Source organism: Canis lupus, chromosome 17 (genome assembly GCF_048164855.1).
Source record: "Canis lupus baileyi chromosome 17, mCanLup2.hap1, whole genome shotgun sequence".
In the NCBI taxonomy this organism is placed as follows: Eukaryota; Metazoa; Chordata; class Mammalia; order Carnivora; family Canidae; genus Canis; species Canis lupus.
The window spans coordinates 18,154,358-18,179,137 of NC_132854.1; the positions used below are offsets into that span (position 1 = coordinate 18,154,358).

Here is a 24,780-nt window from a genome sequence, read left to right on the forward strand (position 1 = left end):
TAGAAAATGTTCTTTGAGGTTTCCTTCCAATTTTGTCTTGTATATAAATTGACATTCATAGGTGTACATATTCACAAGATATTTTCTTCATTCAATAAATAATTGCTCAACTCTCATGTGACTACATTGTTCTAGATCCCAGAGATTTATCACTAGGCCAACATAGATTACATTTCTTGCCACAACAGGCTTACATTCCATTTAGGAGAGAGAAATTAAGTACATAAGAAAATATGTTTCATTATGGTTGTACAAATACATTTTCAAAGTCCAAGCTAATATTTTAAAAAGCACAGATGATAGAAATCTACTTTACTATATTGTATCTAATACCTCAATATATTTTTTAAGTTATATTATGGAAACTTAGAAGAAAAATCACTTGATCTTTCCAAAATTATTTGACTAACTACTGTAAGGCAAGCAATGTTCTAGGAAATAGGCAAATTATTGTTTTTTCCAAGTCAGTTATTGTTCCTCACTTTAAGCTATTTATGTTCTAATGGACAAAGAAGACAAATATGAATTAAAATATTAGATAGTTTCAGTTACTGATGTGTACTATTAAAACAATTAAAAAAGGTAGCATGAAAGTGATTAGGTAACAACTTGAATCAAAGTGGTCAGCAAAACAGTCCTAAAGATATGGAATGGAAGAGAGCTCTGAAAACACTACTTCCCAGGGCATCCGATAACACCAAGAATTCTGTGTCTGCTTCAAATTTCCAGGAACTTGAAACTCCTTTCTTTTGTGACCATGGAAGGATGGGGAACAAACATTAACGTCTGAGGATAAAAAAAAAATCAGGGCATCTGGGTGGCCCAGTGGTTGAGCATCTGCCTTTCACTTAGGGCATGATCCTGGGGTCCTGGGATCAAGTCCTACATCAGGCTTTCCCCAGACAGCCTGCTTTTCCCTCTGCCTATGTCTCTGCCTCTCTCTGTGTCTCTCATGAATAAATGAATAAAAATAAAAAATAAATAAAATCTAATTGTCCTGAGGTAAGAATGAGCTTGATGCATTCTAGAAACAGAAAAAATTTTCGTGTAGCCTAGAATATAAAAGATAATGAATTTCAGTATCAGATAGTCAGAAACTTTTGCAGAAAATATGAACAGCTTTAAAGTATTGGTAAATAATTTTACAGTTAATTATAATTGTAAAATGAAGTCCTAGGAACAGTGCCTGAGTGCCTCAGTCAATTTAGTGTCCAAACTCTTGATTTTGGCTCAGGTCATGATCTCCGGGTTCTGGGATCAAGCCGCACACTTAGCAGGGAGTCTGCTTGAGATTCTCTCCTCCTCCATCTACCCATCCACCCCCAACCCAAAACATAAGTAAGTCTTTAAAATGTAGTCATAGGAGAGAAGGGATACAATCTGCTGTATGTTTTGTTTTGTTGCTGTTATTATTGTTGTTGTTTCTTAAGATAATCTTGAGTACTACTGCAGCCCTTGTGACAGATGGAGACATTGACTGGGGTGAGGAAAAAGATATGAAGATAAGTAGAAAGATGATGAGCATGCTTTAGAGATAAAGAGGACACATCTGGTTTAGTCAATATGTCATGGTATCAGGAGACTCCTGATTATTTGATAGCAGTTCATCTTCTCCTCCATGAAGTACTCTCTCCCAAGGCCTACCTTATTTTCTTCATAGCATTACCTGAAATTTGTTTACTTGCTTGTGGTCTATCTACTTTCACTACAGTACAAGGGCTATGAGTGCTAGGAACTTATCTGGCTTATTTACAGTTAGATCTACAATACAGAAATTACTGTCTGAAACACAGTAGGTGCTCATTAAGTAAAGAAGTGAGAGTAAAATCATGAATAGAACTTCCACCCAATGGTTCTTATTCTGTACCTTAGGACACATAGGATAATTTGGTCTCTACTCTACTTGTAAAATAAGCATGAGACCGATCACAAACAACTCCTCTCATGTTATTGCCCAATAGCAAGCCTCACCTAATACACTGATACTGCCATCCCAATAATTTCATTAACTTTAAAAATTCCATTTTCAACAGCCTGTTGTTTGATTCACCACCTCCTGTACATCTAGCTATTGATTTTAGTATTGTCAGTTCATCAATATCACCCTTAATGGTCTTTCCACATTCACTGACCATTTGCTACATTTTCCTGGAACTTTATGTTGAACTGCAATTTAGATGATGCTATGTGACATTATCATAGTATTTAAGCATACAACACATGAATTACAAAGAAAGTGAGGTACTAAGGAGAATCTTAAATACAGTTTTTAAACTTTGAAACATTACCATATTTATGGATTTAAATTATTTTAACTTGGATTTCTAACCAAAAGTCCATTTTTTGGAACAGATTTATTTTTATATATCCCATATAAGCATTCTTTCTTTCCCCCAAACAATTAAAATGACCTGCCATATGCCGTCATAAAGCTGGTCAGGCTTTATTTTTATTAGTTTACTTAGCAGGATCTGGAAAAGTCTGAAAAATCCAATTATATCAGTCAGCCAAATCTCATTTTAACATGCATTATTTTACATCTTTCATCTACAGTTATTTTTTTGACAATGGTAAGTTGTACTTATTTTTATTTGTCAAAAGTGATCATCTTGAAGTAGAGAAAACAACAGCAGTGAAGGTCACACAAGCTATTTCAGAGGAGCTGTTCCATAGCAGTAGCCTACAACTTGCAAGAGTTCTCCTCTGCCAGTATCTTTAAATATACAGCTTCTTTATGGACATAAGGAAGGGTGAAATGGATGTGAGTTCTGCTCAAGACACATGGTAGAAGGAGCATTGTTCTCTTGAGGACCTTTATACAAATTCAGTGACAGCTGTCAGCTGTGAGCACAATTATAAGTTTCATTAATGGGAGTTTCTTTCAAACTAATCTTCATTTATTTGAAGGGTAATATTAAAATGTGCATATGGTAGTTACCCTTCTTAGGAGTAAGACTGCCTAAAATCATACCCACGAACACAAGCACACAGACTTATACATAAAGCCATAGATCTGCTCTATGACACACATGCATGTGTTTTACATCTTTAGCTCTCAATTTTGTTGGCTGACATGTATCAGTGAATTCCTATAAACTGTTTATGAGGCTACCCTACAATTTATGATTGAATGACGATTTGTCAGAAGAAAAATATAGGATCTATTCATACAAATGCATAAGTATTTGTTATCCATTAACCTCTAGTATTAAGTATTTGTTAGTTATTGATTTCTTGTTTAAAATATGCAATTACATAAAGTATGATTTCGTTAACTAAACTGTATTTATCATGTTTGACAGATACCAGGAGAGTCATTGTATTAGAACCTCAGGGAGATAAATGGATAACATTTCCACTAGGCAAGTTTCCAGGATGCATGCATTTAATTTCTATAGTTCTTAGATAATATTTTATTCAGGTCGAATAAGATGCTGAAGGAGCAGAACTAATTAAAATAACCAACACAGATTCCTGAATGACTTGCCTTGTTCTGCACTCTGTACATTTTTTTATTCTGCAATTACCTTAAATATCTTAAAACACTGCATTTGTCCTATCTCTACTCCCTCCAAAAAAATTGTAATCGTCTCCTATGTATTCAGACAAGCTCTCTCTGCCATCCCCCCAATACGAATCTATAGGAAAAGAAAAGTAATAGAAAAACATCAGGATACACATACATAAAGAGATTCTTAGCCTGACTTCTGTTTGTATGGACTGAACAGGGCATTACACAAGAACTGCCACACAGAAGAAATTTAAGGAGCAAGTCCTTGAATTGTGGCTTAAGAGATGCTGCATGAAGATAACATTCAGTTACTCACATTCCTTTCTATTGACCCCTGTAACATATAGGAGGCATATTTACCAGATTTTGCCATTGATGAGAAGACTGAGTGGGGGGGTTAAGAAACTTACTCAAGGTCATGCTATCATAAAATGGGGTGAAAGTACTATGGGAATCCAGAGCCCCAAGCTTTAACTCCTACAACTAGGTTCTTACAGTTTTCTATCAGATTTTTTTTTCCTCATTTCTCCAGATTTTTATTTAAATTCCAGTTTGTTAACATATAATGTTTTGCACCTAAAAGCATAAGATACCTAGGAATAAACCTAACCAAAGAGGTAAAGGATCTATACCCTAAAAACTACAGAACACTTCTGAAAGAAATTGAGGAAGTCACAAAGAGATGGTAAAATATTCCATGCTCATGGATTGGCAGGATTAATACTGTGAAAATGTCAATGCTACCCAGGGCAATTTACACATTTAATGCAATCCCTATCGAAATACCATGGACTTTCTTCAGAGAGCTGGAACAAATCATCTTAAGATTTGTGTGGAATCAGAAAAGATACCAAATATCCAGGGGAATATTAAAAAAGAAAACCATAGCCGGGGGCATCACAATGCCAGATTTCAGGTTGTACTACAAAGCTGTGGTCATCAAGACAGTGTGGTACTGGCAAAAAACAGATACATAGATGTAACAGAATAGAGAATCCAGAAGAGGACCCTCAACTTTATGGTCAACTAATATTCGACAAAGCAGGAAAGACTATCCACTGGAAAAAAGACAGTCTCTTCAATAAATGGTGCTGGGAAAATTGGACATCCACATGCAGAAGAATGAAACTAGACCACTCTCTTACACCATACACAAAGATAAACTCAGAATGGATGAAAGATCTAAATGTGAGACAAGATTCCATTAAAATCCTAGAGGAGAACACAGGCAACACCCTTTTTGAACTTGGCCACAGCAGTTTCTTGCAAGATACATCTATAAAGGCAAGGGAAACAAAAGCAAAAATGAACTATTTGGACTTCATCAAGATAAAAAGCTTCTGCACAGAAAAAGAAACAGTCAACAAAACTAAAAAACCAACCTACAGAATGGGAGAAGATATTTGCAAATGACCTATCAGAAAAAGGGCTAGTATCCAAGATCTATAAAGAACTTATTAAACTCAACAGCAAAGAAACAAACAATCCAATCATGAAATTAAATTAAATCCATCGAAAGATGAATGGATAAAGAAGATGTGGTTTATGTCAACAATGGAATATTACTCAGCCATTAGAAACGACAAATACCCACCATTTGCTTCACCGTAGATGGAACTGGAGGGTATTATGCTGAGTGAAATAAGTCAATCGGAGAAGGACAAACATTATATGGTCTCATTCATTTGGGGAATATAAATAATAGTGAAAGGGAATAGAAGGGAAGGGAAAAGAAATGGGTAGGAAATATCAGAAAGGGAGACAGAACATGAAGACTCCTAACTCTGGGAAACAAACCAGGGGTGGTGGAAGGCGAGGAGGGCGGGGGGGTGGGAGTGAGTGGGTGACGGGCACTGAGGGGGACACTTGACGGGATGAGCACTGGGTGTTATTCTGTATGTTGGTAAATTGAACACCAATAACAAATTATTTTATTAAAAAAAAAAAACTAAAATTCTGTATTGATGACAGAAGGTAATATTTTGTTTACTTTTTATCCTATAAGAGTATACAGATATATTTTTAATTGGGTTATGAATTGGGAAATGAAACAAAATTTATTTCTCTTACCTAAATTATTTTCTATGATTGAATTTAGATTTATGCTGTATTTACATTTCCTACTTATAAAAAAATCTCCATTGTGAATAAAGTATATATTAAATTGAACATCTGTAAAAGAAAACTTAAAAGAAAGGTCATTGTTGAAGAAATGTCTACATGATGGTGAAAGACATGTGGCCTATCTTACATCCTTTAAGAGGTTATTGGTTATGTTTATTCAGCAGCAGTCACGCCTGAGTTTACCTTCTTGACCTTCCTCTACCTCCTTGGACTTCAAAAAGTTATTTTTAGAGACTTAGATTCAACATGACAAAACTTTTTGCCATAAGTATTATATATCGCAAGGAATTAGGTTGGTGGCCTTAAACTCTTATAGGTTCCAATGGCAGGTTGGCATAGGTGCAGTTCAGCATTGTTTTTAGTCTCTTTCTCTCTCCAGTCCACCTTGAACATTTGAAATACAAAATTGGATTAAGATGGAATTTAATAACCTTATTTTTAGCTTTTCACACACTATCTTTTATGTTTGAGAATTATTAAACAGGTTTTTCTAAGGCAAGTATTAAGAATAATTTACTTAAGAGAAAGTAGAAATCCTATGATTACCCTAGGTAGTAGGTGATGAAGTCCAGAGCAGATAGGGTCTCATGTGAAAAGCAAAGAGAAGATACCTTTGCATAATGATATGTATTGGATATTTTCCTAACTCCTATCTACAAAGGAAAAGTATAAAACATGTCCTCATATAATTGGACTTAAAATATTAAGGGTGCCTGGGTGGTTCAGTAAGTTAAGCATCTGCCTTTAGCTCAGAACATGATCTCAGGGTCAAGCCTGTTTCTCTCTCTCCCTCTGCTCCTCTGACTGACTTGTGCTGGCTCGCTCTCTCTCAAAATCTTTTAAAAAGTAAAACTATTATAACCTAAGTAACATATTTTCAGGCTGATTATGGAGCTATGATTCAATTTTTTTAAAAATAAAGTTGTCAAATTGTGTATAATACCTCATCATCAATGTATTTAGAGAATATCTGAGTAATATACTGTGAACAAATATGAATTTGAATCTTTAACAACTATGAGACAGTTCAGTTATTGAATGCAATATTTCTTTTTGATCTCAGCATATTTATTTATTGACTCTAAGTTTTAATTTTGAGATTTCTGCTACCTGGCTTTCTCATCCCCAGTATCTTAAAACCAGAAGTAACTTAAATAACCATTGTGCTTATTAATGATCCACTAAGTCAATTATCTTTCCATTACTCTGGCAAACTCAAGAAAGAAAACAAATAATGGGTGTAAATAATAATCAAAATAGACTTAAAACTATATTAAAACAAGCTGCCTATTCTCCCTTTAGGGCAAGGCTTTTTTAATTACTCTGTTTTTTATTCCTGGGTCTGGTATAATGATTATCAAAATGACACTATTTAATGAAAAGAATCATGAAGAGAATTTTATGTGAAACTAGAAGTTAGTTCATGACTATATATTCATCATGCTATTCCACTTTTAAAAAAAAATTTTTAAAGATTTATTTATTTATTTATTCATGAGAGAGAGAAACAGAGACAGAGACAGAGAGGCAGAGACACAGGCAGAGGGAGAAGCAGGCTCCATGCTGGGAACCTGACATGGGACTCGATCCCGGGACTCCAGGACCGCGCCCTGGGCCAAAGGCAGGTGCTAAACCGCTGAGCCACCCAGGGATCACCATGCTATTCCATTTTTAAAATAAAAATCCTTAATAAATGAGATGTCTTTTGTGGGGGGACAGGATGAAGATGTGGCAAAGTGGCAATGAAAGCAAAGATGTGGCAATGAAAAACAAAGGTCCATGGGGCACCTGGGTTGCTCAGTGGGTTAAGTGTCTGCCTTCAGCTTAGATTATGATCTCAGGATTCTGGGATAGAGCCCTTTGTGTTCTTGCTCTTTTTCTCAAATATATCTTTAAAAAAAGGTCCTTCACAATGGGATAGTAAAAAATTAGAATGGTTATTTCAATAATTTTGGGTAAGTTAAATATCCTCATGAAATATCATTTTCTTTGAAAGTAAATATGGTGATATCAGCACTTAACCTGTAAGGCTTCTGAGTCTAGGAGGTAAATTATGTAAAGGATTCAACATAATATATGGTAGCTGCTGCAGAAAGGGATCTAGTTTGAATTATATACTACTTAACTTTTTTTCCCCCTTCTTGTAAAGTAAGCTAACTCATGATAATAATCATGGAGTAAAGCAACTTTCCCTTTCCCAAGCTTCTCCACAGTACATTTTATCTCTTTGCTGGCAAAGAAAATTCCAAGGGTGAAATAATCACTTATATGGCCATTAAGTGTTTCTTCCAGTGCTCCCTATTCAATCTAGTCAACAAAAATGCTAATTAGTCCTAATTGTTTAGAGAACACCTGTCGGTCCATTAATAGATACAGAAATCCCTAAAGCATCCCACAGAAAATAGGATATTTTAATTCCCCCTGAGATGAATTTAACTCTATCACTAAGAGGTAAAAAGTTTAGAATTAAGCTAGTCTTAATCCACTATTTTAACTACCCATAGAAATGCATAAATCCAGATACATATTCTTCCAGAAGTTGCTTAATCTGAAAAAACAAATGCTGAATAGAAATTCCTTAAGTGAACTCTTGGTGCATATGTTGTTCTTGATGGGATGAAAACAAGGTGTGAATATTTTATGATCCTAAACTCTTCTGATAGAATCTGATGTGGCAGTTAGTTTTGGTTTACTTCGAATTTGCTAAATTGTAGAAGGAAAACAAAATGATTTTTTTTGTCATTCAGCCTGATTTGTTTTGGTGGTTATATTGGCATGTTCCTTTAGTCAAATTTTCCAAAAATACACCTAGGAAAGTAGCAGGTGGTGGATATGTGGTTGGGTGGCAGCAGCAGTGGTAGTGAGTTCTATGTGGTAAGTCAAACTCAAATAATTTCATTTTACTGTAAAGATAGGCTACCAGTAATAATACAAGGTTATTTTCATTGCCCATTTCTTCTAAAATTACATAGAATCTCTACATCCTTAAAGTTGGAATAAAGGAATGTCATAAGTATCCAACTAAAGCTGGCTCTAGGGTCAGCAATATTTTTCATGTCCTGGCACATACAATTGATCACTATTCATGAATGGGAAATTCATGGACCTAGCAGACTCATCTCACTACACTTTCCTTGACACAAATTCTTGTCGTAAATGCTGTAATTTACATCTCCAAAAGAAGGCCTTACAATTGGTAGGAAGATATCAAATTTATAGAAACTTATTGTGGATTTATAGGCTAAAATGCAGTTTTTAAAAAAGGAATAAAGAAAAAAACTTTTCTGAGGTAGAAGTTTCTTATAGTGGCTTTAATCTAAGCATCCCTCCTATCACAAATAACATAATACTGTCGGATATTCCTTTTCTAATCTAAAGAGACCATATTAAATCTGTAATTGAAACAGTTATCAAAACTTCCACACTTTTTTAACAATTCAAGCAAGAGTATTGAAACTGTTTTCAAGAGAATCTTCAATTTGACCCAGAGAACTTCTTAGTATATATGAATGGTGCTCTTTCAGAAATTGCTTGAACTAAATTGAGCATTTCGATCATATCTAAATGTCAGCCACTCTTTCTAGCTGCCATGTAATCTTTTGGGCTGTCTATCTTTAGATTATTGCTTTATTGCCACTTGGCTACAAAATACTTTTATACTTGGTCATCATCTCATTTCAGGGTAATGGAAGAACAATGCCTGTGGTATTGCATCAGAAAGGGATTTTTAAATGGCAAATCTGCCTTAGAGTAACCAACTAAAGTGTGACATCAGATGCAGGGGAGAGGAAAATCATTGCTGTCACCAAATACTACATTCTACTATATAAAGCTAAGTTTGTAGCAATTAACAAGGCAGTGCTATTTTATTACTGTTTTCAGCAATTCACACTTAGAGGAAGCAATTAAATCATTGGTTTGTTGAGACATAACCATGCAAACACTTACTCATCTGATGGGGCTGACTTTGGCAGAGAATCTAGTCTACGTTTCTAAATCAGGACAAACGTAGAAAAATATCAACAATTTGGAGCCATACAACTCAGTAGAAAGATAAAATAAATCCATGAAAGTTAAGGAGTGAAGTCAGGGGAATATTGGAAAAACACTTAGGGGAGCTTTTAAATGTATTCTCTTTTTGGGCTTCATACCCTTAATAAAGATCACTCTTTATTTTCCCCAGGTCTATATTTCTGTTAGTTTCTTGACCAGGAAATGTTGCCTTTTGATAATTACAATAGAATTAATAGAAAAATTTTAGTTCTTACTTTGCCCAAGTACCCATGGATTAACCATAGTTATTGGTTAATTGCTAATAGGTCTATGGTAAGAGACCCTTGTTCATTAGAACTATTTTCTATACACAAAATTTGTTACTTAAATAGCATTTGACTGAGTATATGAAAATTGTACATTATATCTTATTCGATTTTCATACCCATATTCCACATAGAAATGTGATTTTTCTACCCAGTCTTTCTGTAGTTTCTAAGTTGAACTTTTTACATTTGAATACAATGCTGTTTGGCTCAGTGCAGTGCTACAAATCTCTATTTTTCTTTTAAAAATATGATGAGCTGGGGACGCCTGGGTGGCTCAGTCAGTTAAGTATCTGACTCTTGATTTCAGCTCAGGTCATGATCTTGGGCTCTGTGCTAGGTGTGGAGCCTGCTTGAGATTCTCTCCCCACTCTGTTCTCCCTCTGCTCTCTCTCTCTCTCTCTCTCTTTCTCTCAAAAAAAAGATGGGCTGATTAATTTGGCAAATTGAGAGGAATATCTTACACAATTAAGGAGGAAAATATTATTTATTAGCAGTTTTAATTGAAATCTCAAGTTAATCCAAATAGGATGATGTCCTTTTAATTATTAGTGACCTTTCCTATGTTGCTGCTATTCAAACTTTACTGTTTTTTTTCTCATTGCTTTATTAATTTTTTTCTTAAATTTATCTTAGATGTTCTCTCCCTTGTTTTTTTTTTTTTAATTTATTTATTATAATTGATATAGCAGTGATACCAACGGGTATTTTTAGTTGTATTCAAAGCTAACCATTTTGCTGACATTGCTTTAAAAAATGAAAACATTTCTTTTGAAAAACTTATTTATAAAATAAGTTAGACCTTTTTCTTAATAATTCAGCTGAATAGCTTGCTTTCTTCCTCTGTAGAAGTTTGATCCCTGTTTGACCTCTTCTGAAATAAGGCAATGTTGATTTTTTTTAATATTATAAAAAGCACTAATAGAATCTACTTAAAATTATCTTATGTTCCATTTTTGGAACAGGAAATTTGAGTATTAATGTTTGTACTAATGCTTTAAATATAATCAACTTAGATATTTCTAGATAGAAAATTTAAAAAATCATAGACTCTCCATGTTGATCTGGCTTCTACAGATCCAGTCTAAAATTGGATAAGGAGAGGAAGTATTAAAGAATGCTTTTATACTAACATAGTATCATTTTATAACAAGTGACCTAAATCTATGTAATCTGTATACATTTTCTACAAAAGACAATTATCATGGAATAATATCACATAGAAGTAGGATTCTATGTGTCATTAGAAATGTATCCGGAATATGCTTGGAGATGCAATTATAGAATGAAAATTGAATTTACCTTACTCTGAGTTAATGTTTCAATATTGCTTGAGTAATTTATTTTAATGTGAATACTTATTTTCATGGATTTTAAAAGCATATTCCTACTTAAATATTTTTAAATCATTGTTTTAATGTTCTTTGAGGACTGGACATGTTTTCTTTTTTCTTAAGTTTACTTATCTATTTGAGAGCAAGAGAGAGCACAAGCAGGATGAGGAGCAGAGGGAGAAGCAATCTCCCTGCTGAGCAGGGAGCCAGATGTGGGGTCGATCCTGAGACTCTGAGATCATGACCTAAGCTAAAGGCAGATGCTTAACTCACTGAACCACCCAGGCACTCCTGAGGATTAGATATATTCTATTAGGTTTTAGTGAAGTGTATGTAATCACAGTCAATCTATGGATACATATCTTGATTCAAGTTTAAGTTAGTGAAGTCTAGTGTTTATGGTGATATAGCATAAAGTCTCCACAGGTTAAAAAACATATGTTGGGTTTTCAGCAAGGCTTATGTTCCTTGCATGGAAATACATTACTGTTTTTGCTTCCATGATGTCTCAAATTGCTGACCTTATACTCTCAATGTAGTTGTCCTCTCATGTATCTTATATCTTCATAGTTACATAAATATCTATCTTTGATTTATGCAAGATTATCACGTTTCCTGCTCTGATTGTTTATCGATATATTCATGAAAATGCTCCATACCTAATATCTTTAGGGGTGGAACAAATGTGTACTGAGGACTCTCATCCTGAGCTTTCAATGATCAGCACACTTAAGTTTGTGCCTTGTCTTTTTGTTAACAATTGTATGCAAATGAAGGGCCTTGTTTCTTCAACTTTATTGGTTCAATAAACCATGATCCTATGACTATGTCTTCCAAGTATGTGCATTTCGCATATCTGCACCATAATTCTTTTACAACACCTTTTTTGAGATGTAGGTCATATACTATAAAACATAAAGCATAAAATTCAGTGGTTTTAAGTACAGTCACAAAGTTGTAGAACTGTTAATTTTAGAACATTGTCATCACCACCCCCCATAAAAAAATCACACACCCACTAATTGTCTCTCCCCAACCTGAGGCAACCACTACTACTATCTTCCTGTCCATATAGATTTGCCTATTCTGGACATTTCTGTGAGTGGAATCATGTATGTGGTCTTTATGATTGGTCTCTAACTTCATGTGATTTTTTCTTTGTCTTTCTGATTGTAGCTACTTTTGAGAATGTGAACGAATAACTCAGTCATTTTGATTTTAACTTCCTTGAAGCTAAAGATGTTGAACAAAAGATTCACTTGCCATTTGTAGATCTTCTTTTAAGAAAGGTCTCCTCTGATTCTTTGCCCATTTTAATCTTATTGAGTTGTAAGAGTTCTTATATTTTCTAAATACAAGACTAGTATCAAATTTAGTATTAGCAAAAGTTTTCTCCCATTGCATAGGTTTTTCTCATTTTCTTAATGGTGTTCTTTGAAGTATAAGTTTCTAATTTTGAGGTTTCATTTATCTATCTTTGCTTCTGTTGTTTGTGTTTGCAATGTCCTACTAAAGAAACAATTGAGATTTTTACCTACATTTTTTAAATTCTTGTGTATGGTGTAAGATAGGAATCCAGTTTGATTATTTTGCATATGGCTATCTAGTTGTCATAGTACCATTTGTTCGAAAGATTCTTCCTGAATTATAAGCAAGGGTTGAAAAATCAACTGATCATATTTTAAGTATAGACTCAATTTTAGTCCATTGATCTTTTATGTCTAGTACCACACAGTCTTGATTACTATACCTTTTAATAAATCTTCAAAATGGGAAGTGTGGGTCTTCCCAACTTTATTCTTTTCTTGCAAGATTATTTTGACTTTTCTGGGTCCTTTGAATGTCCCTATGATTTTTAGGATTGCCTTGTCGATTTTTTGCAAAGAAACTAGCTGACCTTTTGATGAAGATATGTTAAATCTGTAGATTATTTGGGGCATATTGCCATCTTAACAATATTGTCTTTGGATTCACGAATGTGACTCTTCATTTATTTAGGTCCATAATTTCATTCAATCTTTGTAATAAAACAAAACTTCTTTTGACATAAGTTAATTCAGGGATCCCTGGGTGGCTCAGCATTTTGGCCCCTGCCTTTGACCCAGGGCCCGATCCTGGAGTCCCAGTATCCAGTCCCACATCGAGCTCCCTGCATGGAGCCTGCTTCTCCCTCTGCCTGTGTCTCTGCCTCTCTCTCTCTCTCTCTCTGTCTATCATGAATAAATAAATAAATAAATAAATAAATAAATAAATAAATAAATATTTTTTTTAAAAAGTTAATTCAGTGAATATCTATACCATTCTTACACTCTAGTCCTATTTAACACACAATTCATAGGGGCATCTGGGTGACTCAGTGGTTGAGTGTCTGCCTTTGCCTCAGGACATGATCCTGGGATCCTGGGATCAAGTCCCATATCAGGCTACCTGCAGGGGAGGGAGCCTGCTTCTCCCTCTGCCTATGTCTCTGTCTCTGTCTTGGTCTTTCATGAATAAATAAAATCTTTTTAAAAAAATCCAGAGTTTTGAAGGTATTCTGGTATAACACAATGCACAACCATGCAACTGTTTTTATATATTCCTATTTGCAAAGAAATAGGAATTGTTTTTTGAGATTAATTACAAAATATACTATTAGAGAATTTACATTCATTACCTAAAAAGAAATAATCGGGGTACCTTGGTGGCTCAGTTGGTTAGGTATCTGCCTTTGGTTTCAGTCACACTCCCAGGGTCCCTCAGCAGGGAGATTGCTTCTCCCTCTGCCCATCCCCCTGCTCATTCTCTTTCTCCTTGTGTCTCATGTTCTCTTTCTCTCAAGTAAATACGATTTTTTAAAAAGATATAATCAAGCAGAAGAAACAATGGATCAAATATCCAGAGAAATATTATATGTAATCTCTATCCCACCTTATAGCTTAGGGAATTATAATGGGAGTTCCAGCCTGGACTGTCATTGAAATATAATGGATTGCCACCCACCAAAGATTTGCTTTCATACATTTTAAGGCTAATTGTTTCAATATGCATTTGACTAATATATTTTTAAACTTTATCATATTTGATCTCCTAAAGTCAGCATTTCCAAATTCTAATATTTCATCTATATAAAATATCTTTCCTTTTTTTTTTTTACATCCTAGGATTATTTTTTGTGTCTTAATGAATTTTCTTTATTTTAGCTTTTATATATTAAAAAGTCATTGTCATAACAATGACAGGGCACCTGCTTGACACAGTGCCACTTATGCAGCAAAATTTTGCCTATAAAGATGTCTGGGAATACTGTGTTATTGATAGTATAGACGGTAAGTAGTGGATATCAAATTCATAAGATAGGATTTAAAAAGCATCTTAAAAGAAGACACTGGGGATCCCTGGGTGGCGCAGCGGTTTGGCGCCTGCCTTTGGCCCAGGGCGCGATCCTGGAGACCCGAGATTGAATCCCACGTGGGGCTCCCAGTGCATGGAGCCTGCTTCTCCCTCTGCCTGTGTCTCTGCCTCTCTCTCTCTCTCTGTGACTATCATAAATAAAAAAATTAAAAAATAATAATAATTAAAAAAAAGAAGACACTGAAGAATCTGAACTCTTTACCTCAGTTTTGGAAATAAAAAGATCTTTGGACATCACTGAGTAGTGTCTGTTTTTTTGTTTTTTTTTTTTCCTTTAAAAACTATTCCCAGTTATCATACACATTCTTTTGTGGGTGTGTCATTGTCCCTGGTTTCATGTACATTGACCCTGAAGCCAAAAGCCAACCTTTCAGTATAACATTGACCCTGGGAATACAATACATTCACCCTCATCAGAATTAAAAGAAGCTTGAATTCTTGAAGTTATTTTATCTTACTCTAATATGTCCTAATTTTTCTCCCCATTTTGGAAATACCAATATTCAACAGTTGTACTTCGCATAACATATTTGAATTCTAGGGCTACCATAAGAAAATACCCCATGCTGGGTGGCTTAAAAAATAAATTCATTTTTTTTTTATAGTTCTGAAGGCTGAAAGCCCAAGATCAAGATACCACCAAGGATGGATACTTCTAGGGCTTCTCCGGCTTGAAGATTATAGCTTTCTCACTGTCTCTTCACATGGCCTTTTCTCTGTGCATAATTTCTCTGCTGTCTCTTCTTGTAAAAATACTAGTCATAATATTAGGGTTACCTCACGTAACCCTAATATCTCCTTAAAGGCAATCTTTCCAAATATACTCACAGTGAGGACTTGGGCTTCATTAATTTGGGGGAATATGGTTCAGTCTATAACACAGGATATATTAAGAATCAAATGTTTTGGGACACCTGGGTGGCTCAGCAGTTGAGTGTCTGCCTTGGGGTCTGGGCGTGATCCCAGGACTCTGGAATTGAGTCCCACATTGGGCTCCTTGCATAGAGCCTGCTTCTCCCTCTGCCTATGTCTCTGTCTCTCTCATGAATAAATAAATACAATCTTAAAAAAAAAAAAAAAAGAATCAAATGTTTCACCACTGTCCAGAAAATATTCTCCTTTTATCTGACAACAGCCTTCAAATTTTGGTTTAGGAACTGCCTTCTCTCTCTTTCTCTCTCCCAAGTCCTGCATTACAGATATGAATCCTCTTAATCCAGTCTTCTAGGATGGGAACAGGACACATTCAAACATTTTATCCTTCTAGCCAAAATGATTATTTTAGGGATAGATTAATGATCCAAACCAGACAAATATCTTGGGATTATGACTAGACTAACAGGAAAGGGTTATTTATCTGTCTATTTTGCTAGGTTTGTGGTTTATAAGCCTGTAGTTCTTAACTGTGCCGCCCTTGTATGGAATGAACCTGTCTGGAATAAAGCCAACAAGGAAAATAGCAGTACTCTGATATAAGAAGATTCCTGGTGATAGTATCTGAGCATCTGAATCCAGCCAAACCAAAACCCCAATTATTTCTGGATTTCTCAGCTGAGTCAATAAATTATCTTTTTACATTAGCCAGTAAAATTTGACTCCTATTGTTTGTAACCAGACTAATCCTGGAAGAGCATTTCAGAGTCCTTAAAACCATAAAAAGTGAATGCCAGAGACAGAAGTAGAAATTTTAAACACGTAGAAGAAATAGTATTTATGAATACTAGCCAGGTATGGGGATAAGATGGAATACCTATAGCTAGAGGGACTTATTTATTTATTTATTTATTTATTTATTTTTTGTTTTCTGAACTTATTTAAATAAAAATATTCTTAAATACATAGTTTACTAGATCTTTGCCAAGAACTGAGTGGATTACATTACTCTTTAGAGAAATATTCACTCCCTATCCTTCAAATATAACCCCAAGTACAATAAGTATTTTGAATGAAAAATCATCTTTAAGAGTTCTTCTGCCAAATTTGATTCCACTCCAGAATGATTGGAGACCCAATAAAAGAAGATGAACATAAGTTTTGGAGACAAATCTTTGCCTGATAAGAGGTGAGTTGCTAAAGGATAGGTTTTCTGTGAAAAAATGATTATGGAAAGAAACTATAGGGAAGAGTAAAATAATGGATGAAAATGGAGCTTCTCAGGGAGATGGAGGTCTCAACAAAATTGAGACACAATGTTCTTGGTGTGAAAAGCTTAGGAGGATAGGACTTCCTAATCAGAAATTAGATAACTAGTCTCAGATTTCAGAGTTTAGTAGTCCTTGACCATGGTAGTTCAGGGATGGGAGAATAAATTGTTGAAGTGTATCATGGGTAAAAAAAAAAAAAATAGAATCCCTCCACTCTTTGGAACATTGTTTGAAAATACTACTAATATTAGCCTCAACATCTTTACCTTACAGACCATCTCTAACATGTATCCTTTTCTAAATGGACATACTCGAAATTTGATTCTCCATTTCACGGACTTAGGTTTTGCAGTCTTGTTCTGTTCTAGCCTTGTAATAGTTCTTTCTTAATACCTATAAGCATCATTCCCTTAAATTTTTCCCCCCGATACACTCTTTAAAAAGTGATCTCAAGTTAGGAAGTAAACTTCAAGGAGTATTTTCACATTAGAGAAAAAGTCATTCAAAAAATATATATCTAGTCCCATTTATTTTTTAAAAAAAATTATTTGGCAGAGAATATAAGCAAGGGGAATGGTAGAGAGAGAAAATAATTTCACCTTAATTTCTGTTGTAATTCTCAAAATTTTTCTTGCAGATATTACACACCCATATACTTTGAGCCAAAATTGCACTTTGTACTTAACCTTCTATTTGGATCATTTTGGGATATTTCTGTTCGATGATCCACTTCATGAACCTCTTGCTGTGAATTCACCATTGAGAGTGGAATCTTTGCACTGAAACAAGTGACCTCTAGGAAATATTCTATTTCCAATCTGCAGATTAAAGAAAAACCAAAGTACACATAGATCACTTAGGAGTTTATTGCAATAGTATAGGAAAGAGATAAAGGGTCTCTTAGGCTAGGTGGTTGTCAGTAGAAATGAGCAAAATGGATCTAAGATCTACCTTAGAAGCTGATACTATAGAATTAATACACCTGGGCAGAATAAGGGGATCAATGTTGACTCCACATTTTTAGTCTGACTAGTTTTATGGGTGGTAATCTGATTTGTTGAGGTATGGAGAAGCCTGGTGGATGAATAGATAGGTTTGTAATTTTTTCCCCTATCACACCAATTTTGACTAAGAATTGTAGTCATCCTGATAGAATAGAAAGTAATATTCAAGAGTGGGGGGTAATGGAAGTCAGGATTGCAGGTATAAACTGGATAGATGGTTTCAAAACCTTGAGCGGAAATTTGTGTGCTTAGAAAAAGAGTGTAAAGAGTTGGTGCCCACCTCTAAGCTTTACTTGTCCCTAAAATTTGGGATAGATCAATGAGAAGAATCCAGCAAAGGGAACTGAGAAATGTTGGGAGAGCTAAGAAAAGCCATGGGTCTGGAAGAGTTGGGCAGATGGAAATTCTTGGTAGGAGTTATTAACTTTCATAAGGGTTGACTGTTGAAGTTTATAGTTCTTTATTGGAACTTCAGGATCCAGTATAACTTGAAACTCTCACTCATTATTCACCGAAATTTGGTGAAGGAAGCAATTTGTGAAGATATTCGTCCAACGTATATACGGTGCATTCTTTCTTTTTGGTACCCCCACACTGATTTCCTTTTTAATCAGACTATCAGAAGATAAGACTGAAATTCTGATTTTCAGAATAGTGAATTTTGTGAAATTGCATTTTGATATTATGACATTTGGCCTACTTTAAGAAATATCCAGAGAAATAGTTCACTAAAATGTCATAAGTGTTTCCCAATTATCAGTTGACATGGACCAGTTATTTGATATTCAGATAAAATAGAGTCCACATTCTACATTCTGTGAACTTACTGTGTTTTTAAAGATTCCAATTAATTTCTTATTTGTTTGCATTCACCTTCTTTAGGGTTTTACTAAAATGGGTCACACTAGAATTCAGTCTTTTGCTTGTTTTCATTTATTGCATCTGTAAAGCACTCACATCATACATCTAGAATATTTTCCTGTAAAGCTGTGATGTCATAGTATAACACTGAAAAACAACATATATTGCATATTGTCATTCTGGTTAAGTCTGATCAGCTTCTCTCCTGAGTGCTTCTTGGACATTAGTCTTTCTAAAAAACCATCATCCTTAAAGCATTCTGAGCTACTAACATCTAAAGCCAATGAATCCTAGCATCACTAAAGTTGTTTAGGAGGTGTATAGTCAGAATCCATTTCCCACTTTTATTATTTATTTTAACATTTGTGTGGAAATATATACCTTTTTTGCTTGGGTTCGAATACATTTTTTGATACATGTTTTAACTGGGTATTTGTGTTCAAATATCCTTATAAAAATAATAGGCTCTCTATTGTACAACTTATTTTCTTATTTAGAACAAAGGTGAGAAATAGATCTCATTTATAGTAAAAGTATAATAAATCAGTATAAAATAGTTGAATCACCCATGATCACTCCCACTGATTCTACAATACTAAGATGGGTGGAAAGGTAATACTGATAAAAAATAACTTTTACTTTTGATATGATTATTTTATATTGTGTGTTTGTTTATACTTCCTAAATACTAGGAAAAGTTAGTTTAAAAGGTATTTTAAACTTGAGGCCTTTGTATCTGGTTTATATCTCCAATGGCTTGCTGGTTAGAGAGCTCTAAAATACTGTGATCTATAACAACATCCATAAGAAAGATAAATTTATTGAACAAATTCATTAGGATAATGTGTCTGCTTATGTCAGTGAGAAATTGTCTCAATATGTGATGGTGAGAGCGAAAATCTCAGTTTCTTGTTCTTTGTTAGAAAGTCAGGTATAAAGATAGAATGCTGCATTATTGATATAATTGATCATTATTGATATAAGCCACATCATGAGTCTTGACCAACCATCCTGCTGACATAATTGCCACAATGGAGACTTGGATGGAGGTAGAGGAATGCATCACAGTTTTTTGTTTTTTTTTTAATAGTTTCTGGAAAAGCAACTATAGCTTATGCTAGAGTTGGAGGATTAGCTCTTCATATTTAAAAATAACTGTTTAACTAAAAATCAAGAGATAAGCCTAGAAACAAAATAGACTTCAGTTTTTGAGTTCTGTTCTCTGGCTCTGCAAACATGTATTTCTTTTAAATATATCAATTTTTCTGTTAGAATTTATTATGTTTTAGACATAGTGTGATGTTTTTCAAGTTTTTATAAGTGACTTTCAACTTTGATTTTGAAATTAGTTCATTTTTATTATAAGACATTCCATTTACTAATTTTTTCATTAACCACTTAGACAAAAATCTCCAAATGTCTGTGGTATATACTCAGTGATGCTGAAGTAATATGAATATTCCTTTCAATTATTTTGTCATTATGGATCATGATTCTCCCACAAGGATGGTGTTTGCCCTGTGTGAGATTATTAAAGATCATCAGTGTGCTTAGACTCATGTATGATATCGTACAAAACTAAGTGATTACAATTATGTCATCTATATCATATACCATGACTTAATTTGGCTTTGTCTTAAAACCTAATAATTCTGAAAATGAAGACTACTCTTAAAGTTAATTATTAAGGGATCCCTGGGTGGCGCAGCGGTTTGGCGCCTGCCTTTGGCCCAGGGCGCGATCCTGGAGACACGGGATCGAATCCCACGTCAGGCTCCCAGTGCATGGAGCCTGCTTCTCCCTCTGCCTGTGTCTCTGCCTCTCTCTCTCTCTCTGTGACTATCATAAAAAATAAATTAAAAAAAATTTTTAAAAAAAGTTAATTATTAACATATTGAATATTTGCAGCTTACAAACTATTTGCATGAGTGTGCATGTGTGTGTAAAATCTTATTTGTCCCTCATGAAAACCCATGAAGAAGGTATTATTTGGATATGATAAGTAACTTAAGAGTTACATAGTTTAAGTTACTAGTCAATCTTAGATACCGGTATATTTAACAGTTGAACTATGATTCATACATAATCACCACACACTACCTTTAGTGACACTAATGTATAATTTGTTCTTCTTTAATACTATTTATATTGCTGTTGTCTCTTTTTTTTTTTTTTTTTAATTTATTTATGATAGTCACATAGAGAGAGAGAGAGGCAGAGACACAGGCAGAGGGAGAAGCAGGCTCCATGCACCGGGAGCCTGACGTGGGATTTGATCCCGGATCTCCAGGATCGCGCCCTGGGCCAAAGGCAGGCGCCAAACCGCTGCGCCACCCAGGGATCCCCTGCTGTTGTCTCTTTTACATATTTTAAGCAAGTGTAAATTGACTATTTCATAAGAAAGGAATACTTTAATAGTACTTAATACAACAGTCTATGAAACATTTACCACCTCTTATAGGTTTGTTGCAATGTACATAATGGGTAGGCAACAATTATAAATATGTAAGGTGAAGTAAGCTGTGTAAGTAAGTGATTGTGGAAGATACTATTGTTATTCAGAAAGTCATTTTTTTACCCTTTTACATATAGTTACAATGTGATAGAATAGAAGCCCTTTCCTGAACTCCTCTTAACACACATTTAACAGTTACTATGTACAGATGCTCTGGTTTCTCCTCAAATAATAATTGGAAAGCAGCATTTAGCCATATACCATGTGCATGTATTTTTTAATCTGCATTGTTTGGTATGTGCATTATTAACCTTTAATAGGTACTATGAGAAGGCTGATATGTAGTAATAACCCATTTATAATCTAAATGGACAGATGGGACACATAAACACATTAAATAACTCTATAAGAGAGAGGTGGGTTGTGAGGATGTTTGGGACTCTGATAATAGACAAGTTGCCAGACCTAAGTCCTATCTTCTAGGCAACCTAAGCAAGTCCCCATGGCATGATCCTGAAGAAGGGGTTTAGTGGGGAGAGGGAACCTATGGGTAAATACTGTAGGATGCTTTGATAGGTTGGTGGGACATGAAATAGAGGAGTGGCAGTAGGAAAACAATAAACATTGGATTTTTAGGCCCATAGAACAGGAGATTTGGGAGGGCTCTCTAGGATTATTTTGGGAAAGCAAGATGGTGTGCCAACAAGTTAAGCTTAGTATTTTGACAATCTGGTAGCAATGTGTCAAAGTTAGGACACATCAAAGAAATCATATAGCGATGGATAAAGAAGATTTGGTACATATATACAATGGAATATAACTCAGCCACAAAAAAGAATTGGATCTTGCCATTTGCAACAATGTGGATGGAGCTAGAGTATTATGCTAAACAAATAAGTCAAAGACCTAAGATGTGATTTTACTCATGTGGAATTTAAGAAACAAACAAACATGAGGAGGCAGTGGTAAACAAGAGTCAGACTCTTAACTATAGAAAACAAACAGGATTACTAGAGGGGGAGAGGAGTGGGGATGGATTAAACAGGTGATGGGTATTAAGGAAGACCCTTGTGTTGAGCACTGTGTGTTTATATGCAAGTGATCAGTCCCTAAATTCTGCTCCTGAAACCAACACTTTTTTTTTTTTTTTTATTGGAGTTCAATCTGCCAACATTTAGCATAACACCCAGGGCTCATCCCACCAAGTGCCCCCCTCAGTGCCCATCACCCAGTCACCCCAACCCCCCACCCACCTCCCTTTCCACTGCCCCTTGTTTATTTCCCAGAGTTAGGTGTCTCCCATGTTTTGTCACCCTCACTGATATTTTCACTCCTTTCCCTTTATTCCCTTTCACTAATTTTTATATTCCCCAAATGAATGAGACCATATAATGTTTGTCCTTTTCTGATTGACTTATTTCTCTCAGCATAATACCCTCCAGGTCCCTCCACGTCAAAGCAAAAGGTGAGTATTTGTCATTTCTAATGGCCGAGTAATATTCCATTGTATACATAAACCACATCTTCTTTATCTATTCATCTTTCCATGGACACTGAGGCTCCTTCCACAGTTTGGCTATTGTGGACATTGCTGCTATAAACATTGGGGTGCAGGTGTTCCGGCGTTTCACTGCATCTGTATCTTTGGGGTAAATCCCCAGCAGTGCAATTGCTGGGTCATAGGGCAGATCTATTTTTAACTCTTTAAAGAACCACCACACAGTTTTTCAGAGTGGCTGCACCAGTTCACATTCCTACCAACAGTGCAAGAGGGTTCCCCCTTTCTCCACATCCTCTCCAACATTGGTTGTTTCCTGTCTTGTTGGTTTTCACCATTCTCACTGATGTGAGGTGGTATCTCATTGTGGTTTTGATTTGTATTTCCTTGATGGCCAGTGATACAGAGCATTTTCTCATGTGCTTCTTGGGCATGTGTATATCTTCTTTGGTGAAATATCTGTTCATGTCTTCTGCCCATTTCATGATTGGATTGTTTGTTTCTTTGCTGTTGAGTTTAATAAGTTCTTTATAGATCTTGGATACTAGCCCTTTATCTGATAGGTCATTTGCAAATATCTTCTCCCATTCTGTACGTTGTCTTTTAGTTTTGTTGACTGTATCCTTTGCTGTGCAAAAGCTTCTTATATTGATGAAGTCCCAATAGTTCATTTTTGCTTTAAAATTATGATTCTGAGTCATATAGCAAAAGAATCACCAATAACCTAGAATTTTGTAAAAAGCAATTCCAATTCTCATTCTTTGTATGGTACTTCCCCATCGTGACTTTCCAAAGGAAATGACTAGTTCAGATGTTTCTTCAGGAATTCATTTCCATATCCAAATGAGCTACACTGCTGTTACTTGAATTATTGATCTCAGATATTGACTTAGGACTTCCTGTGGTAGCAGGTATGAATTTAGTTTCTTGGGCTCTCATCTTTAACATTTGCACTCTTTCCAAAAGAATATATAGGGTTATTACAGGCTTTGCTTAAATCAATGGTCTGAGCTTATATTTTCATGACTATCTAAATACCACTTGCCACTGAGTCACACAACACACTTTATTACTTTTGTCTTCTTGTGCAAGTTTGTTTTGCTATTATTTTTACTTAGCTTTATATGGCTTTCTTGTGACACATACACATCACTGTTCTTTCCAGATGCTTAAAGCAAATCTTTCAGACCTATCTCTTCCAAATAATCATTAAGTGTGTAGGTAAACCTTTGTTGGTCTCTCTGGCTACCATCTCTGATGGTTTGAGTTTGCTACTCCATCTGCATTGCCACCCTCCAGGATGCTACAATTGCTATAACTCTGCCACTCTGACTGGCTGTTTTCCAAAAATGGATCCTCATAATCATCTTTCTTCATTTAGTTATTTTCTGATGAAAATCCTCTAAGTTTCAAAGAAATGGCACATAAAAGAATTTTGATGTTTAAGACTACAACATGCATCTTGTCCCCCTCCTTACTGGTAAAAACCAAGTAGATATAGATTTCTAGTTGATCATTTTTCTTCAGACTGTTGAAGGCATTCATTGAGTGGATACAGAACAGACTCTTCAAAATAAATTCTCAAGTACTTTATTTCTCAAGATTTATAACATTTTCTAGCTAGTTTTCTCTGTATTTTTAGAACTCCGACTAAATATACATAAGACCCTTTAATTTATCCTCTAAGAGGTACATTTTCTCAATTTTTATGATTTTGCCCTCTTATCCTTCTATTGATTGTTTAGTCTTTAAATACCACAATATTTTAAAAATCTATATAGTTTATATTTTATTTTGTATTATGTATGTATCTTTGGACACCTTGTTCTAGATTTAACTGGTCAAAGTTCAGAGTCTTTCTTGAAATCCTGTAGATGTAGTGTTCTATGTAATAGGAGGTTCTTTTTTAAGGATTAATCATCATTCTTAGTGCATTCTGTGCTCTTTTCTCCCATTATCTAAATTTCTATCTTGATTGACACTTCCGTCTTGAAAACATAAAAATAATAGCAAAGAGATAGTTTTGACTCATCTGACATAGTTATTCAAAAGTGTTAAAATAATCTCAAAGGTATAAGTTTATATTCAGTTCAAATAAAAAGATCTAGAATATTAATCGTTCTTCTTTTAAATTCCC

At 34.8% G+C, this 24,780-nt stretch overlaps 1 protein-coding gene across 1 annotated transcript in view; it reads right to left on the reverse strand.

The window, feature by feature from the left end:
• The window catches only part of GPC5 (glypican 5), a 1,343,507-nt gene that overhangs the window by 597,689 nt on the left and 721,038 nt on the right, over window positions 1-24,780 (reverse strand). The gene's annotated exons all lie outside the window — the stretch shown is intronic.